The sequence below is a fragment of the Prionailurus bengalensis genome, chromosome B2, assembly GCF_016509475.1.
Source record: "Prionailurus bengalensis isolate Pbe53 chromosome B2, Fcat_Pben_1.1_paternal_pri, whole genome shotgun sequence".
Taxonomy (NCBI): domain Eukaryota; kingdom Metazoa; phylum Chordata; class Mammalia; order Carnivora; family Felidae; genus Prionailurus; species Prionailurus bengalensis.
The window spans coordinates 105,176,192-105,197,278 of NC_057349.1; the positions used below are offsets into that span (position 1 = coordinate 105,176,192).

At 43.5% G+C, this 21,087-nt stretch overlaps 1 protein-coding gene across 3 annotated transcripts in view; it reads left to right on the top strand.

The window, feature by feature from the left end:
• The first annotated feature begins 561 nt into the window (after nucleotides 1–561).
• LOC122489909 (amine sulfotransferase-like) overlaps nucleotides 562–21,087 on the top strand; it is a 66,888-nt gene continuing 46,362 nt past the window's right edge. For 2 of the 3 annotated variants that reach the window (XM_043592183.1, XM_043592184.1), the window contains exons 1-2: nucleotides 562–672; nucleotides 2,362–2,431. The gene's annotated coding sequence lies outside the window, so the exon portion shown is untranslated. Of the gene's footprint in view, nucleotides 673–2,187; nucleotides 2,270–2,361; nucleotides 2,432–21,087 lie in introns of those variants that run through there. The other variant, XM_043592185.1, reaches the window with a different exon arrangement.

The window sequence follows — 21,087 nt, forward strand, 5'->3', positions numbered from 1 at the left end:
AACCATGTAAATACAGCTAAAGAGCATAATGCTAAGCCACATAAGTCAATCAGAGAAAGACAAATACCAAATGATTTCACACATATATAGAGCTTATTTTTGTGTGTTTAGTTATTTTTCTGCACTCTCAGTGCAGAGCCAGACATGGAGCTTGAACTCACAAACAGTGAGATCATGCTCTGAGCTGAAAACAAGAGTTGGACACCTAACTGACTGAACCACCCAAGTGCCCTACATATGTAGAATTTAAGAAACAAAATAGATGAAAATAGAGGGATGAAAAGAGAGAGGCCAACTAGGACACAGACTCTTAAGTATAGAGAACAAACTGATGTTTACTGGAGGGGAGGTGTGCAAGGGAATGTGTTAACTGGGTGATGGGTATTAAAGCGTGCACTAACAGTGAGAGCACAGGGTGTTGTATGTAACCGATGAAACACTAAATTTTACATGTGAAACTCACATACACTGTATGTGAAACAACTGGAATTTATATAAAAACTTGGAAAAAACAAAGTTCTAGAACAAGAGCGGTACTTAAGGCTTGGTTGCAGCTGTCATCCCATTCTAATGGAGCCAAATTGTTCCCCTGCGTGTCTTTATAAAGGAGCCTAGCTGTGAGGCTAAACCCAGGGATCCAGATCCAGTGATGGCATACCATTCTAGAAGCATGTATAGATCCTTCTTCATGATGGCACCTTTCTTTATGGAATCCCTTCAGCTTCCTCACATCAAGAGGAATTTCTTTTCTTTAAATTGTTCCATATATTTTATGATGAAAAACAAGGGAAAAGAAGCACATTCCCTACTTATCTGAAAGGGTTGTGAAAGGGAGGAGTGATATTGATATGAATTTTATTCTGAATTATCATATGATACACATATATTATTACCATTTTTTAAAATGTAGTCCCTTTTGTCAAGCACAGTGTGTATTCCTCAGACAGTCTGTTCTAGTGAGTATGCATTATGTTAAATTTAAATATTTCTTTTGATCATGAAAGAACACTACAGCCCTCTTTCAACCTAATTGAGTAAATTAAGCTGCGCTTACTAGTGCCATCTGGAAATGAAAAATCTACTTCACTTTTAGCCACCATTACTGTTCTGCAATTGTGGCCGTCTCTGGGGACAGATGGGGCAAAAACAAAAACAAACAAAAAAACATAAAAATTTATCCCCTCTCTTCCTGACCACTTCCTCAACTTTTGTCTCCCCTACACAAAATGCCTGATTTGCTTACTCTTTGGTATCCTCAGTTAGTTTTGAGGCTTTTTTTTTTGTCCAGTGTTTTAAATGCTTTAAATATGGGCTTAAAGTGTTTAATGCCACCATACTGGAACCACAAATTGAATGAGAGTTGATTTATTTATCTTTTAAATTTTTAGTTATTTTTTTAAGTTTTTATTTTAATTCCAGTTAGATAACATATAGTGCTATATTAGTTTCAGGTGTACAATATGATAATTCAACACTTCCATACATCATCTGGTGATAAATGAGAGTTTAGACTCTAAGATGTTATGGAACTTTCAGCAATCATTTCTGTTATTGAGGAAGCATTAACAATAGAAGAGTAGCAGCATTTAAGATCAATAACACAAGTATATATAGAGGGAATTTGAATAGAACTTAGATATTTATCCTTTATGGCCATTCTATTTAACCACAAACTGACTGGATAGAGTGTGAACCCCTGAAAAAGAGAACACAAAACTGATTCTGAAGAGCCAACCCCAGGACCTCGCTCTCCCTCTGTGACATAGTGGTATGAAAAGTTTGCAAATGGTGGCCTATTTCAGGGGAATAATAACAGGAGGTGTTGAATGATATTTGGATATGTATCAGATTTGTGTCAAGCATACGATGGTAGAATTTGGGAAAGTGTCTAATGTTGCAAAATAAATCTATTTACTACTTACAGATGTGGGTTTCTTCCCTCCACTTCTCAACTGTTCACACTAAACCTATTCTCAATACCATTTCTTAAGAAACAACAGCAATATTTAAAGACCCCAAGAGTAGTACTAATGAAGTAGAAGCAACTGAGGCCATTGTGTTAGTGATTTATAGCCTTAAGAGTATCATGAGTGGGGCAGCAAGCAAATTCATCTTTGTTTTCTGATGTTACTGTAGACTTTGAACTCTACTCAGCAGCACTGAGTAGCACTGTAACTCTTTAGAATCTAACACCCATTTTTTTGTGGTAAAATCCTCAGGGCTTATCACCAGTTTGTTGTATGATATACTGGTCAGTTACCGACTCTGAGTGAGTTATTGATTATGGCAAGTCTGCTAATTGGTGAATCGTTGGATCTGTTCATGGAAACTTACCTTTGAACTGTTTCTCTCTCCATCCAGCAGCAACAATTATTCTTCTCACTGACATTGATACCAGAAGTTAACTCTTCTTTTTAACGAACTCCTTTTGGTGAGTAGTTTCAATCTTGATTGGGGGTGGACATTTTTTGGATTCTCTTTCTAGGTTCTTTGGCTGATATAGTAAAACAGATTAATAGGTGAAAAACAAGTTTAATTACCTGCGTATGGCAGCACCATAAGACAGGTAAAGTCAGAGACAGTCCTGCAAGGGGAATACAATTGAGCCTTGTATACCCCTAAAGAGAAGGGATAAAAGGGTTAGGAATTCAGAGGAGGAAGACAATTCACAGGAACATGTGAGGAGCACATACTGGCTGAACAGATGTGTGTCCTGCCATGCAGTTGAGTCTTACTGACATAAAAATATATCTCTGGTAATAACTTTCTTCTTGGTACAGACTCCCTATGAAAATTGTTTTAAGCTGTTAAGGAAAAGATGAAAAGCTTTCTGAGTTTCCTATGTCTGTGTTACTTCCTGCTCAAAACAACTACCTGCTAGAGCAATACATTTAGGGGTGATGTACTCTGCTCCCCTTCATGTCTCTGAACTGTATTCATTATGCAGTCTCAGGTTTTGATGATTTTTCTAAACGCTACGCTAGATATATAAAGATATCAGCTCATATACATGAAACAAAAATATTCTGTGTCTCTTTTTCTATGATTGTCAATCAACTTAGCCATAATATGGTTCCAAAATATTTATTTAGAGATTTAAGAACATAATGACACATAATGAATCATGACTCTAGTGTTTATACTAGGTTCTAATATAAGAGGAATGTAAAAGCTTAGAATTTATAGTATTATAATATCTGAATGACAGATTAGTTCAGTTTGGGTTCCCTTGTACCAGTTTTTCTGACCACACTAAATTTTTCCATAAGGTCTAAACACTTTACTTCCCTAGAAAGAGACCATTGATGGTATGTCCCTTTTTGTCTTCTTGTTTTGTTACTTTATTTCCTGGTAACACAGCAAAATTAGAGGAGAAAGCGTGTCCTGTTATTATTATGTTCACATCTCTACAGAAGATTCAGCAGCCGGAGACTCTTCTTCATCACATCTCCTTCCCTGGTCTCCCTTGTAAGCGAAATATTTTGGCCACAAAATTATTTTGATGTATTTTTCCCACTTTAAAGTATATTCACATCCTCCGTCCCATTTCCCAAGGGATTGTAATTGCAATGTCACTTCCTTTAGATATGAGAGCCCTTTCTCCTTGGCCACCTGGCCATAAAGGCAAATTCCCTTATTTTCAGTGTATTTCCTGGTACTCCTGCATATCAAGAATTAGGCACTGACAGATGTTTTAATCAACTTCGACTGAGTGTGTATCACCTTCATTCGAATTCCACACCTATTGTGTAATAGCTTCAACATTCTACACTGGGTAATGTTACATATGTCACATGCCACGGTTGCTTCCCATCCAATGTGCAGTCAGGTAGGGCTCAAATCAGGGCCTATGCATCCCCCTTGAAGCCTTCTCTACCCATTTGTCTACACCAAGGAACATGTATGCCATGTGATTCACGGAAGCCGCTGGACAGCATGACCATGATGAATCTCCAACCCAGATGCATTTTTTACAATATTTCTCCCCAGGAACACAAAATAGAAGATACTGTTTTTTTCTACCTTTGTGAAAAGATGATAAGGAACCAACATTCACTCCCCAACATTCCTGTATCTTTCACACAAGTCTTTCATAACTTTTTATCTCACCATTAGAAGTCCTGTATTTTCCACATTTTTATTAGCAATGATCATTCCCCCATCTAAACTTAAGAACCAAATACGTATTTTTATTACTTATTTTTTAAAGTTGACTTATTTATATTTAGACAGAGAGAGCATGAGCAGTGGATGGGGCAGATAGAGACAGGGAGAGAGAGGATCCCAACTCACACTGTCAGTTTACAGCCCAGCTTGACACTGGATCTCACGAACAGTGAGAACATGATCTGAGCTGAAATCTAGAGTCCCATGCTTAACCGGCCCAGCCACCCAGGCAACCCCGGGCATATGTATTTTTAAATGTATTCTAAACTGACCTCCCTATCTTTACTAACAGTTGATACTTAACTACCTGGTTGTTGATTAGATTTTCATGTGGGAATCACATAAATTCTGTTAGGCACTTAAAAATTTGTTGCACCTCACATCATATTTCTGGTTACATTTTAATAGCATCATGATGAAGTCATGCTTGTACAAAACATGTTTACTTGTTCTGATTGATTGTAATCAATGTTTGCTCTCTGATATTCCAAATGTCACCCTTTGGTCACTAGCAGTCCTCATTTTGATCTCTTTAAACCCTGAGTACCTCTTCTGATAGCAACATAATCTTGTTTACTTTATTAGAAGATCATAATGTTACAGGCTTGTTTTTACTTTTTTAAAACTTGGAACTGGTTGTACTAATGAGCCAGCTTCTTTATATGCAAGTTAATATTACAGCCCAATGTGGTATCAAGGTGTAAATTGGGTTTTTCCTCTTGAACACTGAGGATAGTTCCAAAGATACTCCTTAAATAACTCTTGTGACAGAAGAACTCATCTCCTGTCTCTTCCTCCACCCTTTGCTGTCTGTACCCCAACTTTCTTCTTTGTCTGTGAATTCATGTTGATGATTCCAACCAATTTTTACCTTTCAAAATTTCCTTTGTAAAGAGAGGCTAACAATTCTACGTATTCCAGTAAGAGTTGACTGTCAAAATATATTTTAAATATTATTTCCTTTTTTCTTCTTTTAAGCCATTTTTTTAAATGTTTATTTATTTATTTAAGATAGAGAAGATGAGCAGGGTAGGGACAGAGAGAGAGGGAGAGAGACTATTCCAGGCAGGAACCATGCTGTCACCTCAGACCCAACACTGAACTGTATTTTATGAACCTGAAGATCATCACCTGAGCTGAAATTATGAATGGGGTGCTTAAATGACTGAGCCACCCAGGCACCCCATCCCTTTTTCTATAATGATACTTGGCCCAGGCTTCCTGGAATTGTTTTCAAATTGTGCAATTCTGACGCTCTTATTTTGTCAGCTATTGCTATAACCAACTATTTGGGAAATATAAAAGGCTCACTTCAGAGTCATTTAGAAGAACTCCCAAGTCACTAAAACCCTGAGCTCTCAGTGTCAAAATGCATTTTTCCATATGTCTTGTGTCAGATAATAAAGAAAGACAAAATATATGCATAAATGAGACTCACAAGACTTGGTTTGCACGTTCTATATATGACACACTATTTATCTGTTTTCTTTCATACTTTTACTTTGTACCATTATCCATATTGTCATTACGGACAATTTAATTGCTCACATACAATTTCTCAGGCTTCCTGGAATACATTCGTGTCTGTTACCTCATGCTTGTACTACCCCAAAGATGTCACAAGTTGTACTCTAAAGATGCCACAAGTTAGAAAAAAAATTGAAATTAAACATTGCCAAAATTATTACAAACAGATGACTCCTACACAGAAATTATATAAAGGAAATATTCTATGAACCTACTAAGACCTAAGCCACTGTAGTTTCTTTACAAGGGTAAAAAAGCACACCTGAGGAAAGACTGGCTGGTCTGATAGTCAAGTGTTTTTGAAGCTTACATAAATGCGATTTATATATTTATTTTGTGGAGATATATATATATATATATATATATATATATATATGATTTCGGATTAAGAGCATTATTTTAAAAAATATTACAGTAATTACTCTTAAACTATTTTCCCCATGCACACATAAAACCAAGACCTAGTGCATAAATAGAGGTTCCTGGGCATTGGACCAAACTCAACATGACCAGAATCCAGGATAGTAGCTTTCAGAGCCATCAGGTTATCAGTGTTTGTATGTGCTAACAAGAAAAAATATATAAGGGCAGACCATATAAAATTCTACTAAATTTCCCTCAAACAATTTATCTGTATTTTGTGAGCAACTGAAATATGGAAAACATAGACACATTCCTATTCAAATTTAAAGGACATTATTTTGGACTTTGTGTGTGTGCGTGTGTGTGTGCGTGCACACACACACCAACAATCATTTATTTATTTATTTATTTAAATTTAAATCCAAGTTAGTTAACATATAGTGCAGTAATGGTTTAAGGAATGAATTTAGTGATTCATCACTTACATATAACACCCAGGGCTCATTCCAACAAGTGTCTTCCTTAATGCCCCTCACCCATTTAGCCCATCCCCTCACCCAACACCCTGCCAGCAACCTCAGTTTGTTCTCTGTTTAAGAGTCTCTAACAGTTTGTCTAACTCTCTGTTTTTATATTATTTTTCCTTCTGTTATGTTCATCTGTTTTGTACATTAAATTCCACATATAAGTCAAATCATACAATATTTCTCTTTCTCTGAATGACTTATTTTACTTCATGTAATACACTCTAATTCCATCCAAGTTGTTGCAAAAATGGCAAGATTTATTTCTTTTTCATAGGCAAGTAATATTCCATTGTGTGTGTGTGTGTGTTTGCACACATACATACCACTTCTTTTGGGTGTGTGTGTGTGTTATGACCATTTTTTTTAGTTTTTTAAAAAATAACATTTATTCCCATCACCCTCGGTTTTTAAGAGTCTCTTATGCTTTGGCTCTCTCCCACTCTAACCTCTTTTTTTTTTTTCCTTCCCCTTCTCCATGGATTTCTGTTACGTTACTCAGGATCCACATAAGAGTGAAAACATATGGTATCTGTCTTTCTCTGTATGGCTTATTTCACTTAGCATCACACTCTCCAGTTCCATCCACGTTGCTACAAAAGGCCATATTTCATTCTTTCTCATTGCCATGTAGTACTCCATTGTGTATATAAACCACAATTTCTTTATCCATTCATCAGTTGGTGGACATTTAGGCTCTTTCCATAATTTGGCTATTGTTGAGAGTGCTGCTATAAACATTGAGGTGCAAGTGCCCCTATGCATCAGAACTCCTGTATCCCTTGGGTAAATTCCTAGCAGTGCTAAGGCTGGGTCATAGGGTAGGTCTATTTTTAATTTTCTGAGGAACCTCCACACTGTTTTCCAGAGTGGCTGCACCAATTTGCATTCCCACCAACAGTGCAAGAGGGTTCCCGTTTCTCCACATCCTCTCCAGCATCTATAGTCTCCTGATTTGTTCATTTTGGCCACTCTGACTGGCGTGAGGTGATATCTGAGTGTGGTTTTGATTTGTATTTCCCTGATAAGCAGCGACGTTGAACATCTTTTCATGTGCCTGTTGGCCATCCGGATGTCTTCTTTAGAGAAGTGTCTATTCATGTTTTCTGCCCATTTCTTCACTGGGTTATTTGTTTTTCGGGTGTGGAGTTTGGTGAGCTCTTTATAGATTTTGGGTACTAGCCCTTTGTCCGATGTCATTTGCAAATATCTTTTCCCATTCCGTTGGTTGCCTTTTAGTTTTGTTGGTTGTGTCCTTTGCTGTGCAGAAGCTTTTTATCTTCATAAGGTCCCAGTAATTCATTTTTGCTTTTAATTCCCTTGCCTTTGGGGATGTGTCAAGTAAGAGATTGCTACGGCTGAGGTCAGAGAGGTCTTTTCCTGCTTTCTCCTCTAGGGTTGTGATGGTTTCCTGTCTCACATTCAGGTCCTTTATCCATTTTGAGCTTATTTTTGTGAATGGTGTGAGAAAGTGGTCTAGTTTCAACCTTCTGCATGTTGCTGTCCAGTTCTCCCAGCACCATTTGTTAAAGAGGCTGTCTTTTTTCCATTGGATGTTCTTTCCTGCTTTGTCAAAGATGAGTTGGCCATACGTTTGTGGGTCTAGTTCTGGGGTTTCTATTCTATTCCATTGGTCTATGTGTCTGTTTTTGTCCAATACCATGCTGTCTTGATGATGACAGCTTTGTAGTAGAGGTTAAAGTCTGGGATTGTGATGCCTCCTGCTTTGGTCTTCTTCAAAATTACTTTGGCTATTCGGGGCCTTTTGTGGTTCCATATGAATTTTAGGATTGCTTGTTCTAGTTTCAAGAAGAATGCTGGTGCAATTTTGATTGGGATTGCATTGAATGTGTAGATAGTTTTGGGTAGTATTGACATTTTGACAATATTTATTCTTCCAATCCATGAGCAGAGAATGTCTTTCCATTTCTTTAAATCTTCTTCAATTACCTTCATAAGCTTTCTATAGTTTTCAGCATACAGATCCTGTACATCTTTGGTTCGATGTATTCCTAGGTATTTTATGCTTCTTGGTGCAATTGTGAATGGAATCAGTTTCTTTATTTGTCTTTCTGTTGCTTCATTGTTAGTGTATAAGAATGCAACTGATTTCTGTACATTGATTTTGTATCCTGCAACTTTGCTGAATTCATGTATCAGTTCTAGCAGACTTTTGGTGGAGTCTATCGGATTTTCCATGTATAATATCATGTCATCTGCAAAAAGTGAAAGCTTGACTTCATCTTTGCCAATTTTGATGCCTTTGATTTCCTTTTGTTGTCTGATTGCTGATGCTAGAAATTCCAACACTATGTTAACAACAGTGGTGAGAGTGGGCATCCCTGTCGTGTTCCTGATCTCAGGGAAAAAGCTCTCAGTTTTTCCCCATTGAGGATGATGTTAGCTGTGGGCTTTTCATAAATGGCTTTTATGATGTTTAAGTATGTTCCTTCTATACCGACTTTCTCAAGGGTTTTTATTAAGAAAGCGTGCTGAATTTTGTCAAAGGCCTTTTCTGCATTGATTGACAGGATCATATGGTTCTTATCTTTTCTTTTATTAATGTGATGTATCACGTTGATTGATTTGCGAATGTTGAACCAGCCCTGCATCCCAGGAATGAATCCCACTTGATCATGGTGAATAATTCTTTTTATATGCTGTTGAATTCGATTTGCTAGTATCTTATTGAGAATTTTTGCATCCATATTCATCAGGGATATTGGCCTGTAGTTCTCTTTTTTTACTGGGTCTCTGTCTGGTTTAGGAATCAAAGTAATACTGGCTTCATAGAATGAGTCTGGAAGTTTTCCTTCCCTTTCTATTTCTTGGAATAGCTTGAGAAGAATAGGTATTATCTCTGCTTTAAACGTCTGGTAGAACTCCCCTGGGAAGCCATCTGGTCCTGGCCTCTTATTTGTTGGGAGATTTTTGATAACCGGTTCAATTTCTTCGCTGGTTATGGGTCTGTTCAAGCTTTCTATTTCCTCCTGATTGAGTTTTGGAAGAGTGTGGGTGTTCAGGAATTTGTCCATTTCTTCCAGGTTGCCCAATTTGTTAGCATATAATTTTTCATAGTATTCCCTGATAATTGTTTGTATCTCTGAGGGATTGGTTGTAATAATTCCATTTTCACTCATGATTTTATCTATTTGGGTCATCTCCCGTTTCTTTTTGAGAAGCCTGGCTAGAGGTTTGTCAATTTTGTTTGTTTTTTAAAAAAACCAACTCTTGGGGGTGCCTGGGTGGCGCAGTCGGTTAAGCGTCCGACTTCAGCCAGGTCACGATCTCGCAGTCCGTGAGTTCAAGCCCCGCGTCGGGCTCTGGGCTGATGGCTCAGAGCCTGGAGCCTGTTTCCGATTCTGTGTCTCCCTCTCTCTCTGCCCCTCCCCCGTTCAGGCTCTGTCTCTCTCTGTCCCAAAAATAAATAAACGTTGGAAAAAAAAATTAAAAAAAAAAACCCAACTCTTGGTTTTGTTGATCTGCTCTACAGTTTTTTAGATTCTATATTGTTTATTTCTGCTCTGATCTTTATTATTTCTCTTCTTCTGCTGGGTTTAGGCTGCCTTTGCTGTTCTGCTTCTATTTCCTTTAGGTGTGCTGTTAGATTTTGTATTTGGGATTTTTCTTGTTTCTTGAGATAGGCCTGGATTGCAATGTATTTTCCTCTCAGGACTGCCTTCGCTGCATCCCAAAGCGTTTGGATTGTTGTATTTTCATTTTCGTTTGTTTCCATATATTTTTTAATTTCTTCTCTAATTGCCTGGTTGACCCACTTATTCTTTAGTAGGGTGTTCTTTAACCTCCATGCTTTTGGAGGTTTTCCAGACTCTTTCCTGTGGTTGATTTCAAGCTTCATAGCATTGTGGTCTGAAAGTATGCATGGTATAATTTCAATTCTTGTAAACTTATGAAGGGCTGTTTTGTGACCCAGTATATGATCTATCTTGGAGAATGTTCCATGTGCACTCGAGAAGAAAGTATATTCTGTTGCTTTGGGATGCAGAGTTCTAAATATATCTGTCAAGTCCATCTGATCCAATGTCTCATTCAGGGCCCTTGTTTCTTTATTGACCGTGTGTCTAGATGATCTATCCATTTCTGTAAGTGGAGTGTTAAAGTCCCCTGCAATTACCACATTCTTATCAATAAGGTTGCTTATGTTTATGAGTAATTGTTTTATATATTTGGGGGCTCTGGTATTCGGTGCATGGACATTTATAACTGTTAGCTCTTCCTGATGGATAGACCCTGTAATGATTATATAATGCCCTTCTTCATCTCTTGTTACAGCCTTTAATTTAAAGTCTAGTTTGTCTGATATAAGTATGGCTACTCCAGCTTTCTTTTGGCTTCCAGTAGCATGATAAAGAGTTCTCCATCCCCCCACTCTCAATCTAAAGGTGTCCTCAGGTCTAAAGTGAGTCTCTTGTAGACAGCAAATAGATGGGTCTTGTTTTTTTTTATCCATTCTGATACCCTATGTCTTTTGGTTGGCACATTTAGTCCATTTACATTCAGTGTTATTATAGAAAGATATGGGTTTAGAGTCATTGTGATGTCTGTATGTTTTATGCTTGTAGCGATGTCTCTGGTACTTTGTCTCACAGGATTCCCCTTAGGATCTCTTGTAGGGCTGGTTTAGTGGTGACAAATTCCTTCAGTTTTTGTTTGTTTGGGAAGACCTTTATCTCTCCTTCTATTCTAAATGACAGACTTGCTGGATAAAGGATTCTCGGCTGCATATTTTTTCTGTTCATCACATTGAAGATCTCCTGCCATGGCTTTCTGGCCTGCCAAGTTTCAAAAGAGAGATCACTCACAAGTCTTATGGGTCTCCCTTTATATGTTAGGGCACGTTTATCCCTTGCTGCTTTCAGAATTTTCTCTTTATCCTTGTATTTTGCCAGTTTCACTATGATATGTCGTGCAGAAGATCGATTCAAGTTATGTCTGAAGGGAGTTCTCTGTGCCTCTTGGATTTCAGTGCCTTTTTCCTTCCCCAGTTCAGGGAAATTCTCAGCTATTATTTCTTCAAGTACACCTTCAGCACCTTTCCCTCTCTCTTCCTCCTCTGGGATACCAATTATGCATATATTATTATTTTTTTTTTAGTGTATCACTTAGTTCTCTAATTTTCCCCTCATACTCCTGGATTTTTTTATCTCTCTTTTTCTCAGCTTCCTCTTTTTCCATAATTTTATCTTCTAGTTCACCTATTCTCTCCTCTGCCTCTTCAATCCGAGCCGTGGTCGAATCTATTTTATTTTGCATGTCGTTTAAAGCGTTTTTTCAGCTTCTCCTGACTGTTCCTTAGTCCCTTGATCTCTGTAGCAAGAGATTCTCTGCTGTCCTTCTATACTGTTTTCAAGCCCAGTGATTAATTTTATGACTATTATTCTAAATTCACTTTCTGTTATATTATTTAAATCCTTTTTGATCAGTTCATTAGCTGTTGTTATTTCCTGGAGATACTTTTGAGGGGAATTCTTCCGTTTGGTCATTTTGGATAGTCCCTGGAGTGGTGTGGACCTGCAGGGCACTTCCCCTGTGCTGTGGTGTATAACTGGAGTTGGTGGGCGGGGCCGCAGTCCGACCTGATGTCTGCCCCCAGCCCACCGCTGGGGCCACAGTCAGACTGGTGTGTGCCTTCTCTTCCCCTCTCCTAGGGGCGGGATTCACTGTGGGGTGGCATGGCCCGTCTGGGCTACTTGCACACTGCCAGGCTTGTGGTGCTGGGGATCTGGCGTATTAGCTGGGGTGGGTAGGCAAGGTGCACGGGGGCAGGAGGGGCAGGCTTAGCTTGCTTCTCCTTAGGTGATCCACTTCAGGAGGTGTTATGCCCAGAATTCGTGATCCCCAAAGACCACTAGGGAGCCGAGTCTGATGCAAAAGCAAAAGAGCCTTTATTCGAGCTAGCTCGAGCTCAATCCCCTACCTGCACCGACGCAGCGGTGAGATAACAGGGAGAGAGAGCAAGTTTCAAAAGCACAAAGGTTTTATAGGGGTCTAGGGGCAGTTGGTGAGGTAACAGCTGTGGCCTCAGCCGATTGGCTGGGGAAGGGCTGGAGTCCTGTTACGCAGGTCGCTGGGAGTGTTTTGATCAGGAAGTTTGAATGGGTGAGCGGGAGGTTACTCAAGGGGAGGAGGCGCGGTCTGAGGTTTCTGCAATTTTCCCGGAAAAAGGGTCATGTCGGGGACATAGTCACTCAAGGTGGAGGACACAGAACAAGATGGAGTCGGCCGGCGTAGGCCCGCCCTTTAATTCCCCCCTTGTCATGTAGCTTTCGGACCCAATCATGGGACCGGCTGCATTTATGGTGACAAGGGGAACAGAGTTTGGAGGTTTACACAAAGTTCTGGGAAGCAAGTGTCCCTGGGGTGGTCTGGGAGGTCTGATTAAGTATTGTCCCCGAGCTGGTGTCTATGATCTGCCAGGTCATGTTTTGGGGGGCGTGGGAACTCCTGGCAGCATGAGCAATGACAAGCAGAGTTAACAGAGTTACCAATATTAGGTGGGTCAAATGCACTGTAGCTTCAGCTTGAGCGGGTTGTGTTGGTCCCAACTGATGGTCCAGCGCGTGACAAAGTCCTTCCAGATGGAGGAGGGGTCCGCTGGCCGAAAGTGGGTTGATGGACCCAGGTCGCGATGCCATCTACTTTGAGAGCGGTGGGGGTTGTCAACACCACGATGTAGGGTCCCTTCCAGCACGGCTCGAGGGTCTCTCGGTGGTGCCTCTTGACAGAGACCCAGTCTCCTGGCCTGTACTGATGAGGTGTCGGGGTCGGGCCAGCCTCGTGGATGGCACAGAGGCGCGGCCAAATGTCCTCGTGCGCCCTCTGGAGCCCTCTCAAGGAAAGAAAAAGTTCTTGATCTTTAAACTCAGCAATAAGTTCAGCTCGAAGGCTGGGAATAACAGGGGGTGGCCTGCCAAACATGATCTCGTAGGGAGTAAAACCCAGAGTGTAAGGAGTGTTTCTAACCCGGTAAAGGGCGTACGATAGGAGAGTCACCCAGTCCCTGCCAGTCTCCATGGTTAATTTGGTAAGGGTCTCTTTTAGGGTTCTATTCATTCTTTCTACCTGTCCTGAGCTCTGGGGCCTATAAGCACAATGTAATTTCCAGTTTGCCCCCACTGCCTTGGCTACTGCCTGTGTTACCTGTGAGATAAAAGCTGGTCCACTGCCTGATCCTACCATGGCAGGAAAACCATACCTGGGTAAGATGTCTTCTAGTAGCTTCTTAGCCACCGTCTGAGCTGTTTCATGCTTGGTTGCGTATGTCTCCACCCAGCCAGAGAAGGTGTCTGTAAATACTTTCCTGGTTTGACTTCAGTGAAGTCGACTTCCCATTGGGCTCCCGGTCTGGTGCCTTTGAGCCTGGTTTCTTTTGTATTTGATGTGGCTCTCGCATTGGTGAGTTGGCAGATCTTGCAGGCAGATACAACTTGCTCTATTTTGGTGTCCTGTTGGTGAATCTTGATTCCGGCATGTCAGATTAAGTCTTTTAATTTTCGGGCCCCCATATGAGTAGACCGATGCATGTGCTCTAATATTGAGACTCTGAGCTGGTCTGGCAGCACGAGCTCCTTGTTAGGTGTATACCACCATCCCTTTATCTCCTGGTCCATGGGGAGTTTCTTGATTCACTGTAACTTCTCCTGGGAGTATTTGGTCTGGTCTGGTAAAACTGGGTCTCCCGGATCTGGTAGTTGTATGGTCATGGTGGGGACTGAAGTAAGGGCTACTGCCTTGGCTGCCTGGTCAGCCTTTCGATTACCTCTAGCTACTGGGTTATCAGCTTTTTGGTGCCCTTGGCAGTGGATAATGGCTAGCTTGGCAGGAAGCCATAAGGCCGTGAGCAGGTTAAGTATCTCTTGCTTATTTTTTATAGTCCGTCCTTCTGCCATCAGTAACCCCCTCTCCTGATAAATTGCCCCATGAATATGAGCTGTGGCAAATGCATAACGGCTGTCTGTGTAGATGTTAAGCCATCTTCCAGCTCCCAGCATCAGCGCCTTGGTGAGGGCTATGAGCTCTGCCCGCTGGGCTGACGTTCCAGAGGGTAGAGCCTCTGCCCATACGGTGTCCGTTTTGGTGACCACCGCTGCACCCGCATACCTGTGTCCATCTCGCACAAAGCTGCTGCCATCAGTGAACCAAGTAGCCTCGGCATTGGGGAGGGGCTGGTCGGTCGGTCAGGTCCGTCTGGAATCCATGTACTTGTTCCAGGATTCCCACACAGTCATGTAGTGGAGCACCTAGGTCAGGGTCGGGCAGCAGGGTTGCAGGATTGAGGGCTGCACTGGGGTGGAACCGCACTCGTGGAGGGTTGAGTAGGAGGCTCTGGTAATGAGTCGCACGTGTGTTGCTCATCCATCTATCAGGAGGCTGTTTCAGGACCCCTTCAATGGCGTGTGGGGTCGTGATCCAGATCTCCTGTCCTAGGGTCAGTTTGTCTGCATCCTTGACTAGGAGTGCTGTCGCCGCAATAATTCTTAGGCATGGCAGCCAGCCGGCAGCCACTGGGTCTAGTTTCTTAGACAGGTAAGCCACTGGGCGGTTCCAGGGGCCTAAGGCTTGAGTTAGAACCCCTTTTGCTATTCCCTTATGTTCGTCTACAAAGAGGTGGAAGGGCTTCGTAATGTCTGGTAGGCCCAGGGCTGGGGCACTTAGAGGGCCTTTTTTAACTGACTAAAGGCAGTTTCTTCTTTTTCAGCCCATTTAAATGTTTTCCCCTCTTTGGTAGCTTCATATAGGGGCCTGGCGATCTCAGCAAAACCTGGAACCCAGAGGCGGCAGTAGCCGGCTGATCCTAGGAATTCCCTCACTTCTCTTCGGGAGGTGGGAGTAGGGATCTTTAGGACAGTTTCTTTTCTGGCATCTGATAACCGCTGCTGTCCACCCTCCAGGATAGATCCCAGGTAACTTACCCTCTCCCTGAATATCTGAGCCTTCTTCACGGATGCCCGGTAGCCTAAGGCCCCCAGGGTAGCCAGCAGGTCCTGGGTCCCTCGCTCACAGTCTTTGGCCGTGTCAGCAGCAATCAGGATGTCATCTACATACTGTAGAAGGGTGAGGCCAGGGTGCTCCCTTCTGTACTCACCCAGGTCCTCGTGTAGTGCCTCGTCGAAGATGGTGGGTGAATTTTTGAATCCCTGAGGTAGCCGTGTCCAGGTGAGTTGCCCACTGTAGCCCTCCTCCAGATCATGCCACTCGAAGGCGAACAAGGGTTGGCTCTGGGGTGCCAGTGGCAGACTGAAGAAGGCATCCTTTAAATCTAGTACAGTATACCAGACCCTGGAGGGCGCCAAGGAGCTCAAGAGAGTATATGGGTTGGGAACAGTTGGGTGTATGTCCGCGACCCTCTTATTTACTTCCCGGAGGTCTTGTACCGGTCGGTAGTCATTTGTGTGAAGCTTTTTGACCGGCAGTAGGGGGGTATTCCAGGCAGACTGGCAAGAAACTAGTACCCCTAGGCTTCGTAGTCTCCGGATGTGTGGCTGGATCCCCTTCCGGGCCTCCTGAGACATGGGGTATTGTTTGATCCTTACCGGACTCTCTCCTGGCTTGAGCTCTACCAGGACTGGGGTCCTGTGAGCGGCTAGTCCCATCTCCCCTGTCTCTGCCCAAACCAAAGGGAATTCTTGTAGCCATCAGTCTATATTATCCTCTCTCGGGAGCGCCTCCTGGTGGAGGCGGTATTCATCCTCCAGTTTCATGGTCAGGACCTGGATTGGGTGGCACTTGCCATCAGTGACCTAAGGCCCCCCTTGTCTGAAAGTTATCTGAGCTCCAATCTTGGTCAGTAAGTCCCGTCCTAACAGAGGGTAGGGGCATTCTGGTATTACCATAAAGGAGTGGGATACTCGGCCCGTTCCCAAATCTACTGTTCTTCAGGTAGTCCATGAATACTGGCTCATACCAGTTGCCCCTTGTACCCAGGACTTCTTGCTGGCTAGTTTTCCTTGTGGGGTGTGGAGGACCGAATGTTGTGCTCTGGTGTCGACAAGGAAGTCAACAGGGGTCCCCTCCACTTTAAGAGTTACCCTGGGTTCGGGGAGAGGGTCTGAACCCTGACTCCCCTAATCACTTAGTTCATCTAGCTCTAGGACTTTTACTCAATCAGTCTTGCTTCCCTTCCCGCCGGCCCTTTTTGGACAATCTCTGGCCCAATGCCCTATCTCCTTGCAGTATGCGCACTGATCCTTCTGCAGGCTCTGCTCCCCCCCCCCCCCCCCCCCTTGGTGGTTCCTTTACCTTTTCTTGCGTCGTCTGCCAGTGGCCGGAGACGGCGGTCTCATTCCTCAGGGAAGTCAGCAGTGGTAGCTATTAGTATTCTGGCCAGGTCTCGAGTCTGCTTACTGCTGGCAGCCACCATGGCATGAGCCTGCTTGTCCTCAGGAGGCTCCCGGTTGTTATATACCTTTTCGGCTACCACCAGTAAGTCCTGCAGACTTTTTTCTCCTAGTCTATCTATTTTCTGTAATTTTCTCCTAATGTCTATGGCCGATTGGTTTACAAAGGCCATGATAACAGCTGCCTTGCTTTCCGGAGCCTCTGGATCCATGGGGGTATAGGTACGGAATGCCTCCATGATCCGTTCTAAAATGGCAGCCGGAGATTCATCTTTCCCTGTTGTACATTTCCTACCTTGGCCAAATTGGTTGGTTTTCTAGCAGCCATTCGGAGACCCCCCATTACAGTCTGGCGGTAGACCCGGAGCCTCTCCTTACCTTCTGCCGTGTTGAAATCCCACTGGGACCGAGTTAAGGGGAAGGAGGCATCTATCTGAGCCTGGTTGGTGGTGGGATTCCCGTCTGCACCCGGAACTAGTTTTTGGGCCCCATTGAGGATTCTTTCTCTTTCTTCAGTCGTGAACAGGACCTGCAAAAGCTGCTGGCAATCGTCCCATGTGGGCTGATGGGTAAAAAGAACAGAGTCTAATAAATCAATAAGCCCTGCTGGTTTCTCGGAAAACTTAGGATTCTGAGCTTTCCAATTGTAGAGGTCACTAGTGGCGAAAGGCCAATAGTGATGGGGCTGATTCCCCTCCGCATCTGGGGGTCCGGTGGCTCGCAGGGGCAGAATAGTGGAGTTGGCAGCGGAGGCGGATTGCTCCCTCTGAGCCCTTTGTCTGGTAAAGGGCGGGCTTCCCACTGGAGCGTTTCCGCCTCCTGCTCTCGGAACAGTGTCTGCCTCCCCCGGAGGGGGAGTATGGTGTTCTTCCGGTCTCCTAGAGGGGTTATACGGGGGAGGAAAAATTAATTCTTCTTCAGTACCCCCCTGTAGGACAGGGTAGAGGGGTGCTGAAGGCTGGGTAAGACTTTTCTTGTTTTCCTTCTTTGTCCCCTGCAAAGCAAGAATGGGTTTGGTCCGGAGGGAGTGGGGCTAGGAAGGGCTTAAGCCAAGAGGGTGGGTAGAGGGGTTGTCTGAGTCTGTCCCATAACGTCCGTCCAGTAAGTCCACAGAACAAAACAGAGAAACACAGAAACAGAGGACCCCTAGAAAGTCTTCCAACTCCATGGAAGCAAAACTGAAAGCTAGCTTAGACCTTTGAGGGGATTCCACGTCCCTCCAAAACCGATGAGGGGATTCCACGTCCCTCCAAAGACAACGGCCTCACACCGACCAGCGGGAGCGACCTGCCTCGTCTCAGACCTTTGAGGGGATTCCACGTCCTCCAGAAGGGAGAATCGGAATGTCTTCTGAAACTCCCAGCCCGTGGTCCTCCTGTGCATCCACTTAGACCGCGTCGGGCACTACCAGAATTCCAGAAATGAGCTCACACAGAAAAGACAGAACAAACAGACAGACACTAACCGTGGCCAGTCAGGCTCTCTGGGTCGGGGGTCCCTCGGGGGTCTTGGGGATCCCAGAAGAGCCCCCAAATGTTATACCCAGAATTCGTGATCCCCAAAGACCACTAGGGAGCCGAGTCCGATGCAAAAGCAAAAGAGCCTTTATTCGACTAGCTCGAGCTCAATCCCCTACCTGCACCGACGCAGCGGTGAGATACCAGGGAGAGAGAGCGAGTTTCAAAAGCACAAAGGTTTTACAGGGGTCTAGGGGCAGTTGGTGAGGTAACGGCTGTGGCCTCGGCCGATTGGCTGGGGAAGGGTCGTGACCTCGGCCGATTGGCTGGGGAAGGGTCGGAGTCCTGTTACACAGGTCGCTGGGTGTGTTTTGATCAGGAAGTTTGAATGGGTGAGTGGGAGGTTACTCAAGGGGAGGAGGCACGGTCTGAGGTTTCTGCAATTTTCCCGGAAAAAGGGTCATGTCGGGGGCATAGTCACTCAAGGTGGAGGACACAGAACAAGATGGAGTCATAGGCCCGCCCTTTCAGAGGGGCCCTGTGGCAGCGGGAGGGAGTCAGACCCGCTGTCGGAGGGGTGGCTCCGCAGAAGCACAGCGTTGGGTGTTTGCACGGAGCAAGCAAGTTCCCTGGCAGGAACTGGTTCCCTTTGGGATTTTGGCTGGGGGATGGGCGAGGGAGATGGCGCTGGCGAGCGCCTTTGTTCCCCACCAAACTGAGCTCTGTCGTCCGGGGCTCAGCAACTCTCCCTCCCTTCGTCTTCCAGCCTTCCCGCTTTCCGAGCAGAGCTGTTAACTTATGACCTCCCAGATGCTAAGTCCCGCTTGCTGTCGGAACACACTCCGTCTGGCCCCTCCGCTTTTGCAAGCCAGACTCAGGGGCTCTGCTTGGCCGGTGGGCCGCCTCTCCGCCCCAGCTCCCTCCCGCCAGTCCGTGGAGCGCGCACCGCCTCGCCGCCCTTCCTACCCTCTTCTGTGGGCCTCTCATCTGCGTTTGGCTCCGGAGACTCCGCTCTGCTAATCCTCTGGCGGTTTTCTGGGTTACTTAGGCAGGTGTAGGTGGAATCTAAGTGATCAGCAGGACGCGCGGTGAGCCCAGCGTCCTCCTATGCCGCCATCTTCCGATGATCCCCATACCACTTCTTCTTTATCCATTCATCGGTTAATTGACATTGGGCTCTTTCCATAATTTAGCTATTGATAGTGCTGTGCCTATCAGGTGCATGTGCCCCTTTGAATCACTTTATCTTTTGGATAAATACCTTGTAGTGCAATTGCTGGGTCAAAGGGTAGTTCTATTTTTAATTGTTTGAGGAAACTCCACGCTGTTTTCCAGAGTGGCTGCACCAGTTTGCATAGTCACTGGCAGTATGAAAGGGAAAACCCTTTCTCCACATCCTCACCAACATCTGTTGTTTCCGGAGTAGTGAATTTTAGCCATTCTGACTGGTGCCATTATGGTTTTGATATGTAGTACCATGATGGTGAATGATGTTGAGCATCTTCTCATGTGTCTGTTAGCCATCTGGATGTCTTCCTTGGAAAAGTGTTTATTCATGTCTTCTGCCCATTTCTTCACTGGTTTTATTTTTTAGGGGGTCTTGAGTTTGATGAGTTCTTTATAGATTTTGGATACTAACCCTTTATCTGATATGTCATTTGAAAATGCCTTCTCCTATTCTTGCCTTTTAGTTTTGCTGATTGTTTCCTTTGCTCTGCAGAAGCTATTTTACCTTGATGAGGTTCCAGTCATTCATTTTTACTTTTGTTTCCCTTGCCTCTGGAGACACATCAAGTAAGAAGTTTCTGTGGCCAAAGTTAAAGAGGTTGTTGCCTGTTTTCTCCTCTAGGATTTTGATGGCTTCCTGTCTAATGTTTAGGTCTTTCACTTGTTTTGAGTTTATTTATGTGTATGGTGTAAGAAAGTGTCCAGGTTGGTTCTTCTTCATGTTGCTGTCCAGTTTTCTCAACACCATTAGCTGAAAAGGCTGTATTTTTTCCATTAGATATTCTTTCCTGCTAGTCAAATATTAGTTGGCCATAGATTTTTGGATCCATTTCTCTCTTCTGTTCCATTGATCTATGTGTCTGTTTTTGTGCCATTACCATACTGTTTTGATGACTACAGCTTTGTAATACAGCTTGAAGTCTGGAATTGTGATGCCTCCAGCTTTGGTTTTCTCTTTCAACATTACTTTGGTTATTCAGGATCTTTTCTGGTTCCATACAAATCTTAGAATTGTTTTTTCTGGCTCCGTGAAGAACAGTGGTGATATTTTGATAGAGGTTTCATTGAATATGTAGATTGCTTTGGGTAGTATTGACATTTCAACAATATTTGTTCTTCCAATCCATGAGTATGGAACATTTTTCCATCTTTTGTGTCTTCTTCAATTTCTTTCATAAACTTTCTATACTTTTCAGTGTATAAATTTTTCATCTCTTTGCCAATTTTATTCCTAGGTACTTTATGGTTTTTGGTGCACTTGTAAATGAGATTGAGTCCTTTATTTCTCTTTCTGCTGCTTCATTATTGGTGTATAGAAATTCAACCCACTTCTGTACATTGATTTTATATCCTGCGACTTTGCAGAATTCATGTATCAATTCTAGCAGTTTTTTGGTGGAGTCTTTTGGGTTTTCCACATTGAGTATCATGGTGTCTGCAAAGAGTGAAAGTTTGACTTCCTCC